Source organism: Carassius gibelio, chromosome B14, assembly GCF_023724105.1.
Source record: "Carassius gibelio isolate Cgi1373 ecotype wild population from Czech Republic chromosome B14, carGib1.2-hapl.c, whole genome shotgun sequence".
NCBI classification, from domain to species: Eukaryota; Metazoa; Chordata; class Actinopteri; order Cypriniformes; family Cyprinidae; genus Carassius; species Carassius gibelio.
The window spans coordinates 26,561,770-26,588,464 of record NC_068409.1 but is presented as its reverse complement, the minus strand read 5'-3'; the positions used below and the strand labels follow the sequence as shown (position 1 = coordinate 26,588,464).

At 36.8% G+C, this 26,695-nt stretch overlaps 1 protein-coding gene across 4 annotated transcripts in view; it reads left to right on the top strand.

The window, feature by feature from the left end:
* LOC127971362 (dystrophin-related protein 2-like) overlaps positions 1–26,695 on the top strand; it is a 126,300-nt gene that overhangs the window by 10,933 nt on the left and 88,672 nt on the right. Inside the window, exon 2 of one of the 4 annotated variants that reach the window (XM_052574310.1) lies at positions 23,778–23,914. The exons of the other annotated variants lie outside the window; for them this stretch is intronic. The gene's annotated coding sequence lies outside the window, so the exon portion shown is untranslated. The remainder of the gene's footprint in view (positions 1–23,777; positions 23,915–26,695) is intronic. 4 annotated transcript variants of the gene reach the window in all.

Here is a 26,695-nt window from a genome sequence, read left to right as displayed (position 1 = left end):
GTTGTTGTTTTGATTTAACCAAACTTTTTTTAATCGCTCAGTTACATTAAAATTTAAAACGTAATGAGTAGACAGTTTTTGGGAAGTAATTTGTATAATGTGACTGTAATTTATTCCTATTACAAAGTACACTATCCAGTGAGTCAGGGAGTCCCACTGAAAACATCCCAGAATGCACTAGAAAAATTTGAGTTTTGGCTGCTTACTATTTCACTATATTTCACATTATACATTATATTAGACAATATAGTGATTTACAACTATAGAATGGAATAAGATGCAGCCAAAGTTTTTATGGTTTTCAGATGAGTTCATCACCTCATATACACAGAGCTGCTTTTATATCACCACAAACACCCAGTCATGCATCAGTGGTTGAGAAAACTGCATTAGACTGGCATTGAAGGGGCTTTTAGAGCAGGTTTATCAGAGATTGCAGCACTCTCCTGTCTTACTGCATGATATTGTTACGGACTGTGACGCAAACTGCTTCCATGACTTGCAATCAATAACATTAGTGCATTAGAGCAGACTGCTGCAGTGCATTCCTTTTAATATGTCTTAATGGCTCCATGCATTTAGCAAATTTGTATGTTTGACCATCTCTGCATGCTGCTTTTTTTTCTGGAAGAACAGTAGCTACCATTTAAACCTGTGGTCTTAACAGCAGTTTTTAAATGGGTGTGAATGTTTTCAAATGGCCAGTTCAACAAGTATTGTGTAAGCTGATGCATGCTAATTGTAGTCATCGGAAAATTAGAATGTAATTGCCTTGTTTTTGTTTTGTGTCCAGGGCAAGGGGCATTGATCTTTTTTGTTGTGTGAACAGGTATGTTAAAACTGATTTGTTGGAGCTGTTTTTTTTTCCCCTTTAGATTGTGATAAGTAATGGAAGTAAATATAATAATGGCTTTTTGTAGTGTAAATTACTCACCAAATGCATAATTGTGTGTTTGTGGTAACAAAATAATTAGACACTCAAATGTATAGCACAAATAAATTGGAATATAAATGCAAAAATTTTAGGTGTGTTAAAAGAAATGTAATCTAAAATTAACATTTGCTGAAAATGTCCTTGCTCCCAGGCCATCCAAAATGTACTGTTTTTGTTAATCAAGAGCATATTTGGCCAAATCAATACCAATTGATGCTCTGGAATGAATGGGTGCCGTTAAAATGAGATTCCAAACAGCTGATAAAAACATCTTAATAATCCACCAGTTCATCAATAAACATCTTGTGAAGCAAAAAGCTGTACATTTGTAAGAAACAAATCCACAATTAAAGAGTTTTAACTTTAAACCATTGCTTCTGCCAAAAATACAGGTCCATTATCCATAATGCTTCCCTCAGTGAAAAAGTCCATCCTCTTATAATGCTTAATTTCTCAAAATCTGCTCCGATGAAGAAACAAACTCATCTACATCAGACATGCTGCCTTTTTCATTTAAAACTGCCTTCACAAGAGATAATAAAACCTTGTTATAAACACAAAACATTAACCAACATCCCAATACGTAGCTGATATCTAAAGATCAAGTTTAAAAAGCATATAAAATAATTTTTAGGAAAGATCCATGATTGATTTTACTTCTGGATTGGTTAAAAAAAAAAAAAAAAAAAAAAAACATTCTTTGGCAACTGTCAAGTGCTCAATCTCTTTTCCACTCCAGTCAATCATGATTTTTGTGAATAGGTTTGTGATTGAAATGTAGCAATCAAAAGTTGAATTCCTAATGAGGAAGTACACAGAACATGCAGCTGCTTTAGAAAGACTAGAGTTTAAAAAGACTATTTTCAAAACCATGGGGTGCGTTTTCCCCAAAGAAACGTTGTTTGGGCTTAAGATGGAATAATGGAATGCATCACCATTGGAAAAAACCCAAAAGGCAATAGCTTAATTGATGAAATGTATGATGGATCCAGAAAGAAAATACTTTAGAGACCTGGAATAGACAGTGGCTTTCAGTCAGAACTCAGTTTGGTTTATTTCTGTGCAGCGGTTTTCTCGGGTCAATACAGGAGGGAGGATATTGTTTATCAAAGCCAGGCATTCTGTGTCCACAGGCCTAACGTCGCTTTATGATTTATCAAGCTGAAAAGGTCAGTCCGCCTCACTGTAATTAATTCTGTCTGATTTTATTTGGAGTCTGCATTGGAGAATGTTCTTCATTAGTGGCATGTGTCATTACATTGTTTAGTTTCTCGGCTGGAATTGGAGGGGAGCGGTATTCATTAAAAGGGAATGGTTTCAGATCATTTGCTATCAAGATGTTGTTCATTCTTTGATTTAGAGGAGAATTAATGCATGGGTATATTTTGTTTTACTCTCTTAATTCAGCTGTGAGTCTTTACAGCATTTGATCTTTATTACAAAAATTACCATTTATTACCATTGTAAGAAACCGAGGCCAGTCTATTTTCATTTTGCCTACAGCATCTGTTTTTGTCTGTGTTATTGTTGGGTTATTAATGCAGTCCATTTGTTTGCCATCTCTCTAGGGTGATGTGATACTTAAAACACTGTTCAAATTGCTCCTCCATATTTCATATAAAATTTCATTACTGTAGTGCAGTATTAAAGACACAAAACGGGAATGAATTATAGCTGCAGGTGAAATTTGACTCATTTAAATCTTTGGCAGCATATCATTGAAGATGTCTGTAGATAATTTTACTGATTTTAAACTGTTGTTGTTACTATTATTATTATTATTATAGTAAATAAGATTAATACTATTAAGTGTATTAGCATTATTAAGTTTTATATTATAACTATTATTAACTAATAATAATGAATTCTTAATATATTTTATTTTATTTTTAAAACATAATACTGATGACTTTAAGCATGCAAGCATGAACTTATTTAAAATTAGAGAAAAAAGAAAATTAACTTAATATTTTTATAATAATAATAATTATTTTTATTATAATCGTCATTAATTGCATTTGTATTTTTTGCATTTCTTTTTATACATTATAAATGTTTTTTTTATGTATTATTTGATTTTTTTTTCAGCCTTTTCATTCAGTTTATCCTCAGAGCTAAAATAGATCAGATTATTGTGTTATATGTTAAAAGTTGTTGTCAGCTGCTTATGTATCATCTTTCTCATCATTTTCTGGTGTTTGATCACGTCTGTTGCTTCATTTTGAGAGCACCGATGACTGTTAATGTTATTTATGTTCCTATGGAAACTGTGAACTCTCAAAGGTCCAAATGTATTCCTCCAGCTAATATAACTGTCTGCGAAATTATAAAGATTGTTATCTCTGCAGATAGCGTTCTTGTTAAACCTTTTGTATCTAAAGGGGCACAACAATTTGACCTTCTCCCTCATCCGGCCTAAAGTTTTCAATTCTAAACAGCCTGCAAGCTGTTCAACAGACCAGATCCAAAATGATTCAGCTGTGTGATTATTTCAAAGCATGACCTTTTTTCCCGGATTGGCTTTGACCTTTTTGAATGTCCACGGACGATCGCGGATGGTTTAAAACCAGGCACCTTCAATGACACATGATAAAGTCCTCCTCTTCCCCACCAGTTTCTCACCCAATACCTGATCTAACACCGTGGAGATCACAGTGCTAATGGCACGAAGGGCGTTTGTGTTTTCCACAGCCTGCGGCGCTCCAGAGAGGCCGGAGATTTGAAACAATCTGCTGCCTCCTGTCTGCTGAGACACTGGCATAAGTAAGGGGGCAGGAAGTATATGCTAATCATGCCTTATCCTTTTTTTATTTTTAGAGCTGATCTCCTCTGAGTGCTCTCTCTCTCCCTCTCCCTCTCCTGATCTGTTTCGATGAGGAATACGATGAGTCACAGGAAGGCAAATGAATGTTAACCTGGCACAAAACTACACTAGGCATGAGCTATATGAGATGTGTTTTCCCTCCAGAGGACAAACACTGATTTGTAATGTCCTCTATGAAAGGCTAAAACATCAATTCTTATGGCAGCAGGCAAAGTGTCTCTAGGATGTCTTTGTCCTTACATGATTCAATTAAACAGTATTAAGTTACTTGCGCTAACCAGGTCTTACTGCTGAGCTGCTACAGGCAAGAAAGTGTCTGCACACATTTGATCTGCTTTAATGTTCGTTCACATTGTGTATTTCTTTTTATAGCCTCTTTCATACATAGCAGCGACATTAAACATGCCATTTTTATGAAGACGATCATCGCTTGGGCTTCACATCTGTGACAGAGGTGTCAGATTTAAGAATGCCACATAGATGTATAATCCACTCACTGTAATCTAGTTAAAGCTGGCACAGTATTTGAGCTGTAGGCAAATTGATGACAAGTCCTCTTGAAATGATTGTCTTGCATTGAATTAAGAATAACCACTAGTCCAGATTGGATGACATTCTTTTTTTCTTGACTTTAACCCATAGTTTGATTATTCACTTTGCAAGTACTGCAAAATTATATGGTTATTTGAACAAAGTACCAGCTGCCTAATCTTCATTAGAACTGGAATAGTTATCAGTTCTCTCTGTTTAACCAATGCTTGACGGTGTTAATTAGATTCAGAACCGGTTGGTAAGTGCACTAAATTAATATTTATGAGGAGTGAATTCATTAACTAAGCCTTGGCAAACATCATCTACACAATTCACTCTACGCGATTGACCGTCCACGACACTGTTCTCATTCCAGCTGTCTGATAAAACTGACAGCGTCGGCATACTAAACCTGCATAGAGAGTCTCCCTCCAAGATAATCAAGCCCCAATCACAATTATTCCAGTAAGTTCAATATCCATTACGTTTCCTCGTCTGTTATTATCGCCTTGCCTCTTCAAGCAGATCTGATCATCATCTGATTTTGTGTGTAACAGTTCATTGAAGTTTCATTTGCTGTTTCATGGCCTTCCAGCTTGACATCCTCAATTCTTGATCTGAATTTAAATGCAAATGACTCTCATAAATGACATGTTTCCCCATTGGAGTTGGTTTTATCGGAGGATTGACACCAGGGCGTCTGATGCTTAGGGTGTAATGGATGGCAGGAATGTTGGTGCCAAAGCACTACCTTCAATAATACCTCAATGTTTGTTCACAGCAGGCATTTTTTGGGATGTTTGAATGGCTGCCTTGTTCCCATACTGCATTCCCTCTGCTCCCATCACATCAGTTTTTGATGGAGCCTCAACATCAAAAGTTATCTTCAAAATACAGGCCGTCAGTGGCATATCCAATGCATTTCTTATGTTAATACTCTATATAGAGTCTTAACAGAGCTTGTTCCATGTAACTCTCAAATGCAGGCAAGATTCAGACATAAATAAGCTTTTTAAGTGTGTGTATGTGTGTGTTCATGTATGGTTGCTTTAAAGGACTTGTATTGGTAATTTAGCATGAGTATTTGTAAATGGAAATTTGGAAAGAGACTTTTAAGAGACTTTGAGCTTCCTCCAAAGACCAGCTCACAGGAGACTCTGAACTATATTATTGTCCTTAAATGGACTCAGAGGACCAGGTTCAACTGTGTTTTTTTTTTTTTTTTTTTTTTTTTTTTGTGGTAGAATCAACTATAAGGCGATCTTTGGTTTTGGGAGAAGGTAATTTTGCTAACCTGTGCTATGGTCTAATTGAGTGACATTCATTAAGCAAGGTTCAATGAAACATGTTCAGTTGAATAAATAAAGGCCTGTAACCAAATAATAGTATGCCATTAACCTCAAATGCCTCTTTTACCTTCATTTATTCTGCTTTGATGCATCCGGCGATATTGTCACAGATCAGCTCAATTAAATTTATCATTTTGTGTTTCAATTAGTATGCATGGACGGCCTTTATTATCTTAGAGTGTGCTGATTAGTATGGACGTAAATGTGACTGATGAACAGGTGCATTCTAATAATCAACCCAACACAAAGGCTTTGAAATTACCAATATGCCCCTAGCTAAGCGTAATGAATTAAACACAATCCATAGCTTCCAGACATGTTTTTTTTTGTTCTTTTTTTTTTTTTTTTTTACCCAACTGTTGTCTGTCTCGGTTTGAAAATCAATTTTATACAATCCAAAATGTGATTGAATTGGCTTTAATTAATTCCTGCTCTGTTAACAAAAGGGTGTTTATGACTACTATGAGATCTTCATCCAGTTGTTTTTATTTTTTCACATGTGCACTACTTGTCAAACGTTTAGAATAATTAAGAATTAAGAAATGTCTCTTATGCTCACCAATGCTGCATTTATTTGATCAATGCAATAAAAATGCAATATAATGCTGTTTATTTAATTGCAGTTAAAAAAGAACTTTTTTTCTACATAAATTCTAATTTATGAGAGAGATAGTGGACGGGATTGGGATTTTTGCTGCATAATATTTTTGTGCATTAAGTGTGTCCTTGCTAAATAGAAGTATTCCTTCCTTCCTTCCTTTTCCCTCTCTCTCTTTCCCCGAACTTTGAATTGTATAGCATATTGTGATTTTCTTACTGATGAGTAATGTAAAAGTCACATTTGCTGGTTAAGGCACTACACTTCACTTCAGCGTCATTAAAGTCATTAAGGACTACTAGACTTGAAGGCATCCTATGTATTTTGGCAACTTATACTGCTGATAGTTTATCCTTTTAATCGATCTGAAATGGACTGTAGTCTCACACCAGCGAAATCCTGAATGATTTATGTCAAAAGAGCCACATCTGGATCAGTGAAGTGCCTCTGTAATTGCAACGTCAGTGATCACAGATATCAAGGCAAGCGGTATCGATCGAACGCTGTCAAGCAAAAGCGTCAGTCCTCAAACCGGGGTCAGTTCGATATCTGACTAATAAGAGCTCGGGCTTTGGAATATGTGAAGGGTGATAGGATGAAAAGAGGCGAGCGAAGCCCATTTGTCTTTTTTTACCCCATTAAACTCATGATTCCAAACAACACTGACCCGTGTTTGACTTGCTCATACCAAACCATAGACACATAATTGTTCCTGTTAAGTTTTGATACGGTTGACATATTTCTAAAGGGGGTTGCTGGTGGTTTTGCTTGCCCTTTATCAAGACCCTGTGGTGATGCACAGGAACCAGAGACGAGGATGTGTGGTAAACAGCTCTCCCTCTGAGTCTTCTATTCTCTGCTCGGTGAGTAATGAGTCCTCAGGCCCTGTTGGCTAATTAAACCTGACATCACACCACAATTTGCTCTCTCTGACTGCTTCCTGCTGGCCTCCATGAACTCACTGGCCACTTTTCACATAGAATCAACTAATTGTACATCTACTGTGAGAAAAAATGGCATAGCTTGTCGCTGCAGTGCTTTAGTGAACTCTAAATGGTGCATGTTAAGACACTTTGAAAAACAAATATGTGTACTTGAGGTCGCAATATGTTCACTGTAAAAAAAGAAAAGAAAAAAAAAGATTGCTGTGATTTTTACAAGAACATACTATTTCAGTCTTTCTATGTCTTATTTGCAATTTCTCTGTAATTGTAATATAAAATAATTTACTAGCAATTTAATAATCCAACTAAATCCTACACCAGTTTTTTTTTTCAGTATGCCCTAAAGAGCAATTCACAGAAAAAAATGAAAATCCTGTCATGTACTCATGCTCTTGTCATTCCAGACCTGTATGACTTTCTTCTGTAGAATACTTCAGTGTCTGGACTTTTTATTGGTTGCCATTGACTCTCATTGTGTGGACAAAACCACTTGAAACATTCGTTAATATTGTATTTCATTCTGTAGAAGACAGTAAAGGCACTGATCATACTCACACCAGTGATCTTTTTCGTTAATGGCTTGGGGGTAAGAAGTTTGAAATACTTTTGCAATGATGTATGAACATTCCAACGCCACCCAGACTGCTGAGAAAAACCGATGAATATGTAAATATGTGCTATGTATTCCCTTTCCTCTCAGTACCTGAATAAATACACAACGAAAATGACAGCGGTGAGAATGCATCAGATCATAGCGATGTGTTTGATATGTTTACATCAACTCTGCAATTTGGCACTCCAGTCAAGTCACATCACAGTTATTTATATAGTGCTTAATAGAACAGATTGCTTTAAAGCAAGCAGCTTTCCTCTCATCAAAGAGGGCAGAGCTGCAGGCATACCTTCCTATTACGTAATTACCACAGACCAATGGTAGTTGGAAGATGTTTACCAGCTGAAGCAAATTTTCTGGAAAGTTTGCTTTGGCAGCTTCATTGAACTCCTCCATTTCTGCCTATTTATATTGCTTATTTTTATTTTCAATTTCTCTTGAAGTATACTGGACCTTTGGGCGAATGAATGATTACAGCGTTTTGGTTTAACTATACCTTTTAAGGTACCAATATGTTCACCCTATAAGATCCAAAGATCAAGTTCTGAGGGAACTTTCCCACAACAAGCTGTTGTACTAAAGATTTAGTTTTGTTCAGACAGTGTGTGGGGATGTAGTTAAAGGGTTAGTTCATCCAAAAATGAAAATTGTCATTAATGACTCACAACAGACCCTTTTTTTTCTTCTTCTTACCTGTCATTTATTCACATGATTTTGCAACACAGAAGTAATTTTCTGACTGAATGCAGCACTTTATTTTTATTAGCGAAAAATAATGACTAAGTGCAGTAAACCGTAAATTTATTTGCACAATAAACCCGTGCGTTTATGGCTGCAATAATAAAATACTATGATAAAAAACAATTCCAGTTTGCAGTATTAAGCAACATAATGTTTTTGTACAGCTAAAGTAAACAGAAGTGGGTAACACTGGAAGCATTGTAGATTCAAGTTACAAACAACAACTCCCACTCTGAGGTTAAAAATATGGTTTATACGAAATAGTGGATTCAATTATGTTCATTTGCTACTTTGTCTCTCAGACACCATTTGCTTTCACCAACCTGGCAAATCCAGATTAGTTCTTTCTTATAAACCTATAAGCATAGGACCAGCTAATCGTGTGCAGCTGCAGATTTCAGCCAGCTCTTGCCATTTTTGTATGTTATATGCTTCCAGACGGTCAGTAAACAAACTGTGGGTGGTCTGTGGGTGAGCCGGCTGAGACTAGGATGAAGTCTGACTGCAGAATTTCTGTTTGGGTTTTCCTTTCTCCACAGACGTAGATTTGTGGGTGCGCGTGCTCTGACTTTAGTTTATGCAATTTCTCCGCAGCAGGAGGTGTGCGGCGTGTGTGGCTGAAGCTCCATGACTCCTTTGGGGGAGATGTGTTTTGTGAAGTGTCGTGCTAAGCTCTTGTGTGATTCTCTCTTGTAGACGAATCGTGCTTTGTTGTCATCAAAGCATGTTGTCATCGCTTGTTCCTTTATGAAGCTTGAGGGTGCAAATTCGGTTTCATTATTGAGAGGGATATGTGCATGCTCTCGGGCTGCTTTCCCTCTCTTCTGTGGGAGGTCTTCATGTGTCAGATCTACCTGAATTGCTTTACTTGTTTCAGGTGAAGCGTGACTGGGAAAATTTGAGTTTTATCTGGGGATGCTTTGACAGCCAAGCAGGAAAGAGGAAGACAGACTCAAGAAGGATTGCCGTCAGCAGCCAACATGTCAGCTGTGCAAATGCAGATGAACGTTAGGATGTGCTTTTACATACATTCATTGATAACAGGTTACAATAAGTTTCCATAGGTCAGCTATAATGCATTAATTAATTTAAGTTCCTGTTGTATAATGATAATAATTAGAATATGCTCAATATATGCCAGTATTTTTAATTTCAAAGGTGTGTAGCTAGTGCATTATCAAAATTATAAATTTAAATGCTAGTGCATGGCATTTAAGTAAACTTAATATAAAGTGGTTCTCTTTGGGTTAATAATTATATGCTAATAAATTCAAGTTGAATGAATTCACATTATATTATGGGTGAGGGTTATTATGATTATTTTAAAATGAAACCTAGATCAATAAATGCTGTCCAGTGTCAGTACATACTTAATGGATAACAAACTGATTAAACTTAATCGAAAAGTGTTACTTATACATTTAAACACACACACACTTGATACTTGACAGTCATTTTTAATGCTGTATATTATATTATTGATGTAACATCTCAAAGAAATGTTCATCCATTTTATTAAACTGCAAGCCACTTAAAATGATAGAACAGGGCTTAGTCAATCAGTGTTAAATACTAATTGTTAAATAGTCAGAAAACTTAAATATTATTCTTTTTAACATGAGACTAGTTTGCTAGAATATTCAGTTTTTGCTTGAAATCTTAACTTTGCATTATGATGCACTGTTAACGCTTTAGCCAAATATGAGCTTCAGCCTTCAGTTCAGCCTGTTTTCTTCCATTTAAAAATCACTCACTGTAACACTGGAATTTGCCTTTTAAAAGAACAAGAGAAAAGTCGAAAGTATTTTCCATGGTAATTGTTATTGTGCATTGAATGCTGTCAATTGTATTGAACCTGGAACATTCTTTAACACAGCACTCAGAGACATGGCTATTGGAAACTATCGATCTAAACAAAGGATCCACATCAGTGTTCTCTGACAAATGGGTTTATTAAGATGCTCTGTGCGTGCCAGTATTTACGAGTCCATTAAACAGCATATACTCGTAATGGCATATCATATTCATCTATTTTACTGTCAAATTAAGACAAAAACTGTGCCCTTTGAAGTGAATCCTTGATAAACAATGCAAATGTTAATTGCTGTGGCCTCATATCTTGAAAGATTTTGCTTTTCTCGGGGTAATCTAGTGTGGTCACACAACAGTGGTGGTATTGGCGGTTTGTTAGAGCAAGACATTACATTGCAGTAATATAATTTTATTTAAGTTTCTGTAGTGCAGAATTCAATTGTGTAGTCACACATGCATTGTATATTTTAATAGCTTTTAAGGAACAACATCTAGACTAGGTTTCAGAGTCTGACTGACCCATTTAATAATATAAAGTTTTTTTTTTTTTTTCAGCCATATCCATTTTAATAGTAAATAACAGTATTTAAAGGCCTTTAAGGTGTTGAAGGTAATTTCTCTATTGGTGAAAAAGCAGTTCTGCTAGTATTTTGACAGCAGGAGGTTCAAAAGCTTGAAAAGGCACTTCACATATCTTTTAGAAAGTTTATAAAGCTTTAAACTCTAGCTGTAATATTGGCTGTGACCTCCATAATTCAGTTTGCCTGTGCAATACTAATCAATACTGAGAGCGCAAAGCAAATGGAAAAATAAAAAATAAAAATAAAAATTGCCCTTTAGTCAGAAGAATTGAGGTAAACCACAGTCATGTTCATTCACTTCACCCAGGCTGAAGAAACCAGACAAAGTGTGAAGGCTTCATTCATTTTAGATGAAAGATAAACTACAATGACAGGACGTTAAAGTTTTATAGAAAATATTTTAGTTTGTTATAGAAAAAGCAGTTATGCCCAGAGTCTAGAGCCTTTATCATAGGATTATAACAGACTCCTTCCTATTAGAGACCTGCATGATCACGAGACCCATCGTGGCACAGGACAACACTTGATGTGCGGGTAGAGACTCTTGTGTGCGGAATAATTAGGGTGTGCTCACACAAGGCAATCTTAACCAAGCCAGAGCATATTTGACCCCCAAAGCCTGGTTCATCTGACTAGTGTGATCGTTAATTTAGCATTCCCTGGCTCAGTTGGAAGAGGTGGGCAAGAGTTCAGTTCAGTTATATATAGATCAGTGGGTGTGAGCATGATTGCGTGAATATTTCTGACATATATATATATATATATATAATTTTTTTTTTTTTCATCATCTTACTAAAAATACTGTGGCTGCTCATGTGCATCACACCTTTGAGATCTACTGTGCACCTGAAGGTTTTGGAGCAGGTGTTGCTTTTTGATCAAGGAATGAGTTTGGAGAGTAAAGCGCTCCCTCTGCATGTGGGTGATAAGTGCATACTGTTGGAAATGAGATCGAAAGAGCCATAAATTGGATGCATATGGAGAAGGAAAATGATGGAAGTGTGCATGAGCATTAGTATGCCTCTGAATGACGTGCTCTTGAGGAATAATCCTGCACACTGTTGTGATGGTCATCTCCTAAAGGAATATTCCAAGTGAAGCTAAATGCAAAGTATTTGAGGCTTAATGTTGGTTAATTTACACTTGTACCCCATGATTAAAAACAAATAGGCTAAAGACAGCATAATCATTATTCTTTTATTTTTTTGCTTTGACAATAATAATAAAAGCCTAAAAAGACAGAAAAATTATTATTTGAAAAGCTTTACAACTCGAAGATTTTAACTGAAGAATTATTGTAAGTTTATTTTTTATTTGACTAAAAAGAATTGGTACTGTTTAATTTTATTGTGTTACTGTTTTAATTTATTTATTTAGGAAGTGAGGAAGGCAATTATTTTTTGTGGTAATCAACATTATGCCACAAATGCTATCGACTGAGCTTAACTTATATTGAATCCATCATCTCTTCCAATTTGAATCCATTTAAGCAGCTCCTTTCTCTTGCAGTTCTTCTATTGGAAATTGTATTCAGCACTTTTTTGTGATTTTGAGGCAAAAATAGAACATTTTAAATGGAACTAAATGGTTTTAATTACATCTCATCATTTTAAATACAAGGGAGTATTTTAATTAGAGAAGGCATCTCATGCTCTTCTCTTTCCAGGGGGAGTGCGCTCTGTAACACCAAAGCAATTTGTTCCCGCTCTGCCTCGATTTCTCATCCCCAAAACGTTTTTCTGAGTGCAGTGAAATTAATGCAGGGAGGAAATGTTGGTGGGGTTTTAATAAGATGGGCAGAAGGTTCTGCATAGGCCCTGACAACACAACACATGCTTTTAAGATTACATGAAATGTTCCAACATTTTCCCTTTCTCTTTCTTTTGCTTATAGAAATACTTTATATCCACTCTCTTTTTGCTCTTGCCTGGAGTTAAAACAAGTTTGAGGCTCTGTTATTAAACTTAACCAAAATGATGGGCAGCTGACAGATTTACAGATTTGTGAGTGAGAGAGACAGTCTTAGAAACTGTGTCTGGCGGTGACTGGAGGAAGACCCCTTCGCTTATTTCCTGTGATGTACTGTAAGGTTTACAGGCTTTATTGGTCTTTGATTTGAGATATAGGCTTTCATCAAGTGTGGATGCCATTCCTTGGCAATCTTAAATTGGATTTATGATTAAGAATGGCAAAGTTATCACCATCTGTCCTCAGAAAGTGTCATTAAGACTGAAATCATTTTACTGCTGATTGGGAAAATATGATTGCAAGGATTAATTAATTACTCAGTAATATGTAAGGGTGGAAAGTAAGATGAGATGTTCCATCTGACAGAACTGTTCTGTAATTGCCTTTGTGGCTTTTATTCCTCTGTTCCAGACAAGAGATTATAGAATGAGAACAAATCAGTATAACATAATGCGTTGCTCCTAAATGGCTCCTTTAAAAATGTTGGCCTGTAGTGTATGAAGATATGAAGAGTTTGGTTCCAAAATGCAATAAATCAATTTTGATTAATTTGAGTAAAAATGTGTTTTCTTTATTATTTTCTTTATTGCCATTTTAAGTGGCAAGATGACAACCATTATTTCTGTTTCAAACTTTCACAATTCACATAGTATCTTTAGGTTATAATAACATCAAAAATTCAAATCCAGTTTTTGATTTTCAAAGATTTATTATGAAATTGTATTTCTTCTTTTTCAAAATGCAATAAATCCATGATACTTTTTTTTTTCTCAAAATGCAATAAATTCATTGAATCAATATGAAAGTTGTTCCAGATATGACAGCTTCTGAACTTGGTCAATACTACTGTCATATACAGGCACTGACCTAAAAATACATTCATCAGTCATCGCTTCAAAAATGATTTCAACGGGTCATCTTATTAATGCTTTCAATTAATTACAGCAATAAAATAAAATTTCATCATGAACAAGAACATGAACAACAATATAGACCATTTAATTAGACAACAGAACTTCCAAAATGATATTTCCCTTACATTGAACTTCCAAAAGAGCATTCATCTTTGCCATGTTACATTGATTTAGTTGACATTTAGATGACTATTAACAAAAACATAAATGGCATTAATAAAGACGAGGAAAACTAGGATGCCAGGTGTATTCAAAGTGCCGCCATTACTGTCTGGAGTGCATGGAATGGTGCGCTGTGATTGGAAGAGCAGATATATTGGTTCTGTAAAAAAGGGAGACTGGCGTTTGTCACGGTTTGGGAAAAAACATTGGATTTTGCGCAAAATAAAAAAAATTTGCTTTCAATACTGACCAGATACAATACTGATTTTGGTGGAAACAAAAAAAAACAATGGTGTAATATTTTGGTACAAACAGTACCATTCAAGAATCAAACTGATTATCATTAATGTTGTCAATGAACAGGACCGTGAACTCACTTTCATGTGTTTTTTTTTTTTTTAAGAAATGTAACTTTTAAATTAAATTTTTAAGTGCATTCAACAAGATATAATTCTAAAATAATGTTGAATTGATGCATTTTGAAGTATTTAATGGCCCATATTATGTTAACAGTGTTGTAATAATTGCATTTTACATTATAAATAAAGAAAACCCAGTTCATTTGATAGATTTCATCTCTTTTTTAGGTAAAGAACTGAATACCGTGTTTCTATAATTGCCTTCGATTGGCATTAAAAAAGCATTTTGATGCACTCAGCATGTCGGAAAATAAGTTTCTGTACTTTGAATATCTGATGATTGCTTTTTAAAAAACAAGCTGTCCTTGGGATAATTCAGGCTTCCCATGTTCCCTTTACTGCATCCTCACACCATGGTGTCTTTTACTCCGTAGGCAGTGCACTCAATGCCCTCTTGCTGTGAAAACAGGCTATTCGAAAGGATGCCTGTGTGATGTGCTCTTGTATTCCTCTTTGCTCTGCAGATGAGCAGTTTGTCTCTATATAAAGCAGAACGATGCACAGACCGCCTCACATGGGCGGCACTCTCACTTGACCTGCGCACCCTCGACTCAATCAGAAAATTCATGAGCCTTATCCACTCCATCAAAAACTATTAGGGCAACACTCCAGCGGCTAATGGCCTGTCATCATTGTCACTGGCTACACTAAGTCACTCACCTATAAAAAAAAAAAATCATATCTAAAGTGAAATTACAGAGTGAAATCGTTGTCTAGAGCACTTGCAATTTACAGAAATAGAAAAGAATTGGCCAGCTGGGCTTGTGCTTAATATGATACATCTGCTAATCGAGAGAATTCAACCTTTGAATTGTAATTCACTAAAATCCCCAGTGGAGAGAACCGCTGACCCTATAATGTGGCTTAAGTGGAAGAGTTAGCTTGACCTTGAAAGCTCTTTTCAGTTAATCGGCCAATGGAAATGTGTGTCTGAATGTCAGATTTCAGCACATAAGGGCGGCAGCAGCTGTGGGTGTCGTACTGAATGAGACAGAACTACAGCTGAGTCTGTGAGTGGGAGACGGGCTAATGTGCCGGACGGATGGTTTCAGCATGACTGAGCAGCTTGTGGTTCCCACATGACTGTGATGACCACTGCCCTTTTCCCTCTGGGGGGAGCATTTTTATATGCATTGGTTTTACATTATATATTGATATATAAAAAAAATATAATTTATTCTTGTCATACCAAAGCTGAATTTTGGAAACAGTTGTGATGATTTTTTTTAATGATTATGTAATAAATAGAAAGTGTAAAAAAAAAAGTCGATTGTTCGATTTTTCAATAAATTAATGAATAAATAAAGAAATAAATTCTGATTTGAATGGCAACACGTTACATTACATATTGTATTTTCAAATGTGATTATCTTTATTTATATTAATGTATTATATATAGTATTGTTTTAAAATAAAAAATTGATATTATATTAATATCATTAGATTTGATGAATGAATGAATTAATAAATTATTAATAAGCAATTAAATAATTCTTAGCCCACACATCTATCTATCTATCTATCTATCTATCTATCTATCTATCTATCTATCTATCTGTCTGTCCGTCCGTCCGTCCGTCCCTATCTATGAAAATAATGAGTAGACAAAGTTAACAGTAGATAAATATGCAAACTAGTAGCGTAAATGTTGCTCATTGTCTTTGTAGGCTCTATGCTGAGCTGTAAAGGTCTATAATGGTAATTTAATAACAGATTATATAACCCATGACTATGTTTAAAATGGATTAGAGTAAACAAATGGCAGGATGTTTGTGCAGAAGCGGTTGTTCTCAAGCCAATCAGTTTCTGTGTCTCCAAATGAGCCATCGGGTGGAAAGATGGTGCACAGTTAGTGGATCATGCAGCTGCCCTGGAGACAGATCAACTTCATAAATGAATGCCCTCTCCTACAGCTCCTGTGTTGGACTCCAGGGCTGGAGGTCTGCCGCCATGCGATTGCAGTTTACTCTCTGCTTCGCCTCTCATGTTGACAGAGATATCCAATGATGTACTGCATCTATAAGAAAGTCTTAATTAAAGGTGGTCTCCTCCCCTGACAGAGATGAGGAACTTCAATGAGGCAGAAGCGAGACGTGATTTACTCAAACCTTGAGTTGTTAATCCATTTAATTTTCCCTCACATTAAGTTTTAAATGCTGAAACACTCTGAGCTGTGTCACTTTATCTGTCAATAAAGGCTCAGAGCAGCACAGACAGATGAAGGCCTGAAGCGGTGGGATGTTGTTTTGAATGAACGGCCTGCAGTTGGAACAATTTCGTGCTGCATATTTCACTTTCTCTGTTTTCTGTTTACCGAAGATGATTATGCACCTTACATGTTCAAACCGAGTCAATAACTGTTTTCACTCGGCATGCTGTCATATTCATTTGAGTCTCTAAATACAGTGCTCATAATGGGGTCATCTGAACCAAGTCATTTGAACTGTTCGACGGAGAATGAGTCACCAGCGAGAATGAGAAAGAGCCTCCTCTTGTTCTCTTGTTGTTTTACTGGGGTTGAGGAGAGAGAGAGAAGGGAACTGGCTCAAAGGCAAGTGGCATTCTTCCTCTTCTCCAGGAATTGTGGTTTGGGATTTCAAAGTGTTTTATCGGCACAAGGCAAAGCCCTTGTGTGAAATTTGCTGTGCGGACTGTGAGATTGGAGGTGGAAAAGCTGCATTCTTTTTAGATATGTGTGGCTAAAGGGCGTGAGTTTCCACCAGCTTTAACTCACAAGCAATGCATTTCTTTATTTCAAAGAAAAAGCCTATTGATTTGAATCCTAAAGGGCTTCAGTCCCGGAAAAGGGTTTTCATGTTATTTGTCTATTTAACAGCCCATTATAAGAGAAGTCTTTGAAGTGCGAAATTTCATGTAAATTAAATGAAGGTGATTTAATCAGTGAAATTGACATGACATACAGCCAAGTATGGTGACCCATACTCATAATTCATGCTATGCATTTAACCCATCCAAAGTGCACACATATCAGTGAACACACACCTAGAGTTTTTGCTGCAGTGTCCAGGGGGCAGTTGGCGGGTTTGGTGCCTTGCTCAAGGGCACCTCATTCATGGTATTGAGGGTGGAGAGAGTGCTGTACATGCACTCCCCTCACCTACAATTCCTGCTAGCCCGAGACTTGAACTTACAGCCTTTAGATTACTAGTCCAAATCTCTAACCATTAGGCCACGACTTCCCCACTGAATTCTTAAAAGCTCAAAATTAATTCTTGAAATGTTTGTCACTCTAAATTCACAGGAATACCCAGCATATACAGTACAGACCAAAAGTTTGGACACACCTTCTCATTCAAAGAGTTTTCTTTATTTTCATGACTATGAAGATTGTAGAGTCACACTGAAGGCATCAAGGGCTATTTGACCAAGAATGAGAGTAATGGGGTGCTGCGCCAGATGACCTGGCCTCCACAGTCACCGAACCTGAACCCAATCGAGATGGTTTAGGGGTGAGCTGGACCGCAGACAGAAGGCAAAAGGGCCAACAAGTGGTAAATATCTCTGGAAACTCCTTCAAGACTGTTGGAAGACCATTTCAGGTGATACCTCTTGAAGCTCATCAAGAGAATGCCAAGAGTGTGCAAAGCAGTAATCAAAGCAAAAGATGGCTACTTTGAAGAACCTAGAATATGACATATTTTCAGTTGTTTCACACTTTTTTGTTATGTATATAATTCCACGTGTTAATTCATAGTTTTCAGTATTTTTCATAGTCATGAAAATAAAGAAAACGCTTTGAAGGAGAAGGTGTGTCCAAACATTCGGTCTGTACTGTATACACACACACACACACACACACACACACACACACACACACACACACACACACACACACACACACACACACACACACACACACACACACACACACACACACACACACACACACACACATATATATATATATAGGGGGGTGGTGTTGGTGCAGTGGATAAGACACATGCCTGGTGTGAGAGACCTGGATTCAAATCCACTGTGAGACACCAATGTGTCCCTGAGCAAGACACTTAACTCCTGGTGGTCCAGAGGCGTGTGACCTCTGACATATATAGCAATTGAAAGTCGCTTTGGATAAAAGCATCAGCTAAATGAATAAATTGTAAAATATACATATTTATATTAGGGGATGGGTATCGATTCAGATGTCCCGATTTTGATTCAGAAGCTCTTGATTCGATTCCCAATTTTTTTTGTATTACATTCACTGAATATAGTTTTGATACAAATGATATTGAAATTTCTAAAAAAATTAAAAGTAAAACAACAGTTTACAAATGGTGAATTTATAAAAAGTTTTTGTTTTTGTTATTTTTGGACCAAAATGTATTTTTGATGCTTCAACAAATTCTAACTGACCCTCTGATGTCACATGGACTACTTTGATGATGTTTTTCTTAACTTTCTGGACATGGACAGTATACCGTACACACAGTTTCAATGGAGGGACTGAAAGCTCTTAGACTAAATCTAAAATATCTTAAACTGTGTTCCGAAGATAAATGGAGGTCTTACTGGTTTGGAACGACATGAGGGTGAGTCATTAATTACATAATTTTCCTTTTTGGGTGAACTAACCCTTTAATGGTAATGCCAAAAAGTTTATTTTATTTTATTTTATTCCTATGTACATCAATGTTGCTGCCTGCAGCCTTATGGCTCGGATGAGTTTGGAATTGTATGTAAGGCAATTGTAGGAGCAGGTTCAGAGTTTGTCAAGCTGAAAGGCTTTAGACAAATGGATGTCGAGTGGACATGGAGTTGAGGTCTTAGCTGGTGACAGGTAGGAAAACCCTGCCAACCTTGTGCTCTTTGGGAGACTGATGACTGGGCACTTGAGAAAGTGCCAAAGTCGCCAGAACTTTGGGGAAAAAATAGTGTTTGGAGTGCACTACTTCTCCAATCTCTGATTACATGCTTTAGATTTAGAAGGACTACTGAAATCAGAGGCATGAATGAGACGGTTTCTCTTCTGGATTTTGACTGATGTTTGATCACATCATCTTCATTCTTTTGTGCAGTTCTGTTGAAGATGATATGTAAGAGTTGTTTTTTTCCTTTGGTCTCCTTTGAGTTGTCATCAAGGCATCATATTTATTATTTTAGTTTTTTACCTCACTCTTGCAGGAATCAGAATAAAAGATTCGGTATCTCAGATCCAATATCAGAGGCTGTATGTCAACAGCTACAGAGAGTCTCTGTTCCTCCACTATTACTTTGTAGGGTTGCGTCTTAAAATCAATTCCTAGATTGAATTAGCTTTCTTGTTTTTTAACCTTTTGAATTGTATTGCTCAAAGTGAAAACCCATCCAGCTCTAAATATCATTAATCAAAGAATAGTTCACCAAGCAACGTTCTCTCATGTTGTTCCAAACTTGTACGTTTATTTGTTTTTTGATTGGAAATTTTAAAAAGTTTTCAAAGGTTGATTTATTTTCCATACTTCAACAGTTCATATTGACTATCATAAAAATGGAATAAACACACAATTCATATTCTGTATTCTGTAGTTCTGTACAAACTACCATTATGTGGCAAAGAACAGTGTGAAGATTCTTCCAAATGTGTCCTGTTTTGTCCTACAGATGAAATACCAAACAACATGAATACATTTTCAGATTAAGAACTATTAATTTAACTGTCACTTCAAAAGGATTATTTTGGAGGCTACTTTTCAGTAGGCCTGTAAAGATAATTTCTATTATATTATCAGTCCTACAGACCTCCAGTTCCACATGTAATACTGTCATTTCAGGGACGTCAGAGTAAATACTTACAATGGAGTGGATTGGGAGCAGGATTTTTGTGTTTGTGTGTGTGTTGACAAAGTGGAGTGGAGTGTCATGACATCTGTGACACTGGATGTGATGAGGCAGAGCTCACTGTAGATTTCTAGGAGAAGGAGGTGTGATACAAGTTGCATGTGTTTTGTTTGCAGTTGTGCCTATGCTGACATGAGTGGGAATAGACCTAGAGGAGAGAGACATTCTTTGTGTATTTGTTCGAAAAACATCGAAAAATTTGTTTGCCCAGTGTTCTCGGATTCAAGGAAAATATAAAATTCAATTCACAGTCCAAGGCTACAGCAGAGGATTTCAACAGTGCAAGAGGAGTGTACCAATACAACGCAGAATGCAATAATGGAGACATATACAAATAGGCTTGTAAAATATAACTCATTAGTAATAATTGAGTGGAGCCATTCTGTAGTACTGAATGACACAGGCATATTTTAGATGTGCAGTTTGTTTTTGAAGAGCAGTGGAGTTTTACAAGTTTCAAAAGCTTTTTAAATTACTGCTGAAGTCTCTTTAGTCTGTTGAATGGTGGGATGTAGCCATGACTACTAAGATTCTGATTGATTTTTCTCCTAATTTATTCTACCATAATAAATGGATATGCGTGTGATTGCAAACAGATCTTTTTTTTTAAAAGCCATGAAAAAGAATCAACTAGTCTTCATTAATATCCACCGTGGGAAATTGTCTTGGTCTCACCATGGAAACGGCTAACGGCTAAAGAACACTGTAATCATATGTTTTAGTATATATGATGTTTGATTTGTGATTTTTAGTGACCTTTTCCTCCATACCTCATCTCACTAATATGTCAGAGATAAAAAGCCTGACTCATAGTGCCTTCTAAACATAACATGACATTCTGACTTGTGATGTTTTTTTAAGTGAAAGTGAAGTGACATACAGCCAAGTATGGTGACCCATACTCAGAATTTATGCTCTGCATTTAACCCATCTAAAGTGCACACACACAGACACCATGAACACACACCCAGAGCAGTAGGCAGCCATTTATGTTACAGCACCCAGAGAGCAGTTGGGGGTTTGGTGCTTTGCTCAAGTCGTGGTATTGCCAGCCCAAGACTCAAACCCACAACCTTAGGGTTAGGAGTCAAACTCTCTAACCACTAGGCCACAACTTCCCTATAATAGGCCTCAGCAAACCTTTGAGGAAGATAGATAAGCTTCTCTTATCATATTTATTATTTATTTGCAATTATATTTGTATAGTCTAGCTGTAACTTTTTCCAAATGGATAAAATATTGTTATTGGCTCGAAAACACCAAAATATTGGCTGTAAAAAAAATTGGCATAGTGCTGTAATACTTAAGAGCATTATTAGCCATTTTTGCGCTGACCTTCAACCCTGAAACATTTTGAATGTAGCAAGTATGGCACAAAACATGTTTTGTAAAAGAAATGTCATGTATTAAGAATATTTTGGTCAAATTAAAATGTTTTCTTTCAAGGCACACAAAACTGAGTCATGCAACTAGAATTTCTTATACTTAGCAATATAGTTAGCTATTTCAGTTATAGTAAGTATTTGAATTCCAAAAATACTGTGAGAGGGTTTAAATTTGTAGCATTTAAGAGCTGGTAATAATGAAGAGCTGGTGATCCCATATTTCTACAGCATTAACAGCTCTGATAATATTTGGCCTGAGGTTGAAAAAAGTTCAGGCTCAGAAAAAAATAAAATAAATAAAACAGTTTCTTTGAAATGATTTTTCAGCAGTATTGAATAAGGCATAATGCACAGTCATCCAGTCAGTATTGCAATATAAACCCAACAGGGTGATCTGCAAAGCAGAGGAGTCTTGTGATTTGATTTCAGAATGTAGCGATCAGAATGTAGCCTATTCGAGAGATAATACGCATAAGTATAGACAATCTGTTCCTCTCCTTTTACTTTTAAAATATTACGTGTGTTGAATTTTATTATTGAAATACTTTTATTATCCCTTTTACTTGCTGGTTCATGTGAATTTAAGGAAGGATTTCAGTTCTGCTCTTTTAAGACATCAGCTCATCATGAGACAAGCTGGGTCATGTGTTCTGTCATATGGTCCAAAGCCTCAAGATGGATGAAGACAGACGACATGTACCCCTTAACTTCCTTTCTAGAAAAAACACTAACATCTAAACAGATTATTTATGGCTTCTTCAACACAGTTATATAGCACTCCAGGCTTTGATTTCCACTCTGTTTTTTATCTGAAAATCTGAGATCATATTATAGTATAAGATACTGTAGATATTTGCTAAACAAGATGTAATATATATTGCAATAACTTTGATTACACAAGACCTTGACTTGATTTTTATCGGAGAGCATTCCTGTTTATTTGGAAGCCGTCTGAGGATAATTCAGCTAACACTTAAGATGCCCATTTTTTAGCTTATCCATACCTTACTGTTTGGGTTATGTTTGCGTTTAATTATTTATCAAAGGATTTGGCCATGGCCTCTCTCCTAGAGTCTCCCCTTTTAACAAACCTATCAGTTTCCCACATGTGTTGGTATGGTTTGTTGTTTATCTCCCAAAAGGCATTATTGACTAGTCCTAGATCAATATCACCCAGAATATGAGCATGATGTATTCCCATCGACCTGAAAGAAAGAACAATCTCACAGAGTCGACCAAAACTCCATTAGGGAAAAAGAAAGTGTGATTACAGGCCTGATAATGGGGCTGTATACACACTGAAGTGCATCACTCTCCCCATATCTATTGGCGGCCCATATGAGTTTGGATGTGGAAAGTAGCGGCCATCAGCCTCAATGTTCCATCAAGACCATCACAGCACAAACCCACAGAGGGACTGAGACCAATAAAAGCTGTTTTTTTTCCTGCTTGAATGCTGCTGATGAGCTCTTTCTGTGGTGAGACATGAAATAGAGTACAGCTCTGAGATGTGCCTCTACTTAATGGGGGGAACTTGGAAGCACTTGCAGTTATGCTATAACATTTTTGACTCGGAATGTACAATCAAAGCATGGCAGGAGTATGCAAATGCAGTAACTGTGCACCATTCCTTGAATATCCAAATTACATTTGACGCATCTGAAATTGCAGAAGGATCTGTAGTACATACTGATTAAAGACACATTAATTTTATTGTAGAACGACGCCAGTTAAATAAAATGTCGTTTGCATCGTTGGTGTCACCAAGGCGCTTTTTAATGCTGTTGAAATCATATTAAACACCCAAGTTTGTGGTAACCAGATTCCAAGATGTAACATCTTAGGTTTTAATAACATGAAGCAGCATCATAATTATACTATAAAGTCCATAAACATTCCCAATTGAGTTTCATAGCTTTCAGATGGGGGATATCAATGTGACCAGATTGATTATTGTCCTCTGCTATGCTCCGTTTGGTGTTGATGATGGAGATGATGGCCTATATCGCACCATTATCATCTCCAATATAGTTATGGAGATATCCGAGCTTGTAAAGATTGAGCAAATCTGGGATGATAAAGCTATTCCTCTAATCTTTCATATAATCTTTCATTACCCGGCTCTGCTGAGCTTTTCATGTTTTTCTCTTTGTGTGTTCAGTGTAGCGTTGCTGCCGGGGTACACTGGAGCTCGGTGTAAATCTGTATCCTGCCAAGCTGGTTCCAGACCGCGGGAAAAGTGTGCATAAGTCAAGGGGGGTCACACCTCGGGCTCCTCTACTTACTTAACCCCCTCTGGTGAGGCTCCATTTCTGTGTGAAAAACATGAATTAATCACTTTCTGCATTGTGTGTGTGCAGTGGAGGAGGTCATGAAGATATTGCCTCGCAGAAGCCTTTTAAATACTAAAGGGAGTTGGATCTGAGTGTAGCTGAGTCAATAAATGCTTTGGTGTTAATAGGTCATTCTCTTTTAGTTTATGTGAGAGATGGGTAATGATGGCTTTATAGTTTTGTGAAACTTTTTGCATTAAAACATATGTGTGAGAGTAATGATGGAAAGTAATGTGGGCGTATATAAATGCAGTGGTACTGAATGTTTATACTTTTGTTTTGTTCAAATCTTGGACCACTGGTGCAAACACAAACTAATGTGGGTTGCCTGTTGTTGTGCAGCAGTACTGAGGCGGCTAGCTTGACTGCAGAGGTCTTCGGGTGCTAAATATGCACATATTTTATTTTCTCTGGAAACTGATAACAAAGAAATAACATGCCTCCTGAAAATGAACTTGGAATGGAGGAAGCAGCCAGACCGAGAGGGAATTCTCCACCATTATTTTCAGAGACCTTAGGCATAAGACTGATTCAGAAAAAACACTTTTGGCACCAGAAATATCTTGGACATTTTGCTTAATGTCATTCTCTCCAATTTTATAATGTAAAATTCTACATTATGGGACATTAACAACACCTTTGTAATCAAAAACAGTACAGGACCTCTGCGCCGTACTATTCTAATCTATTCTATCTGCCCACAATGTTCTCATGTCCACCATGTTTCATTTCATTAGCTACTTAAGCTTTTGATGAATTGATTCCAGTATGCCGATGTCTAGTTGAAATAAAGCGAACAAGCGAGAGTTAAGGTTTGTTGTAATGAGGAAGACGGCCATCGAATGTGTATCAGCACTTTGAAAATTCCCCTCTGTTAGGAGCAGCCTCCTCTGACAAAGATGGGAAATGAGTGTCTAAGAGGTTGTGCGGTGATTAAGTGTGGATCGTGGAGAGCTGCCTCGCTCTGCTGAGAGGCAGATGGTAACCTTGGGGACGCTGACGCGGCTTTGTGTAAGTGAGAGTGGCAGGAGGCACTTCTCGAGCTGCACTGCCTGTTCCACCAACCTCTTCCTCTCCGTTTTTTATTTTTCTGTTTCTGTATGTCTCTTTCACTGGCATAAATGCACACTCTAGCCTATCTGTGTTTCTCTCAGCGGCTGGCTGATGGGAGAGTACATTACGTGTTCTTACTGGGTGGTTCTTTAATTACATTACCCTCTGCTAGGGTCTATATACTCCATTATCTGCAAATAGACTGACATCCATTAGATCCATTCAGGGCAAAGTCATACATCACCTATAAGAACAACCATTGCTTATTTCTGTTCTATAGCATTCAAGGTCTAAAGTATAACCCTGGCTTCCTATAAAATCTGGTTTGTAACAATCTCCGCTATAAATAAAGCTTATGTGATTTGACTCACCATCAAAAAGCATTTCATGCTCCTGAAGCCATGTTGAAGTTTATCTGAATGAACGCTCCCAATTCCTAGCGACAAAATGGTTCATTATCAGGGTGCAAGGGGAATGACAGAAGAGCTAACACGGTGAATGATGGATTAGCTTGTGTGGTAAATGCACATCAGCATGGTGTCCTACTTACAGTGACAAGCACTCTGTTTGTGTGGTTCGTGACTAAATGCTGTTGGTCCTTTGCGGCAGAGTTTGGTGCGGGGTGGTACATAGCCTGAGTGTTTTTCACTGTAGTTATTTGCTTTCTGTCATTCTGTCTCCATCTCTTCCACCTTCTCCAAGTTTCACTTCCATGCCACCTGAGACTTCTTGTTGGTGAGAATGTGCAGATGGTCTTTAAAACGCTCTTGATTCAGCCGGCTGAATGCTCACGGAGCGGAGGCGAACAGGACACTTTGGAGTCCTTAATAAGTTATCTTCCCTCAAGAATTTTTCGTTTTTATCTTTAAAAAGATGCATTGCTCAAAAATAATACAAAATGGTATCATTTAAAGAAAGGGTTCCAAGGTTGATTTGGGGATCTCTTGAATTATGCAAAACGTTTTATCTAAGTTATATTTATGGGCTTTTGTGCTTTCAATGGACAGAAATGTAGAGAGCAGACAGTAAAACATTGGTTGAAGAGAGGGGAATGGGATCGACAAAGGACCTCGAGACAGGGATCAAACTTGGGTCGCTGGGAGCACATTTGCGCTATGTGTCGGCACTCTAAGCACAAGGCTATTGGTGCAGACAAATTATTTGATTTTCTTGAATTACATTGACTTAAGGACTCAAAAGTGTCCATTTCGTGTCCATTGTCTTTGCTTTTATCTAGCTGAAATAAGTGTTTTGAAACATTTTTGAACATCTATATTGTTTTGAATGCCATTGAATTTTGTTTTTTGGCAAAAATGAAAGAGAAAATAAAACACAGGCTTTATTCAAAATATCTTCTTTTGTACTCCACAGAAGAAATAAAGTCATTAAGGTTTGCAAAAACACGAGAATGCTTAACTGATTTTTTGGTGAACTATCCCTTTAAGAGCTGCAGTCTCCTATATACCACAGTGCAAATCACACTAAAGAGGACAGATTCAGTTGTATATTAGAGAACCTACAAGAAGTCTAACAGTATTGTAAAACAGACATAAATGCATGATTTTTTTTTCTCTCTTTTAGATGTTAAAACTGATGGCTTTTTGTTACTTGTCAGTTTGAAGAGAGGAAAAGCTCGGGGACTTTTCTTGCTCTCATTTGGTCTGTGTTTCTAAAGCCCTTACACATATTGATT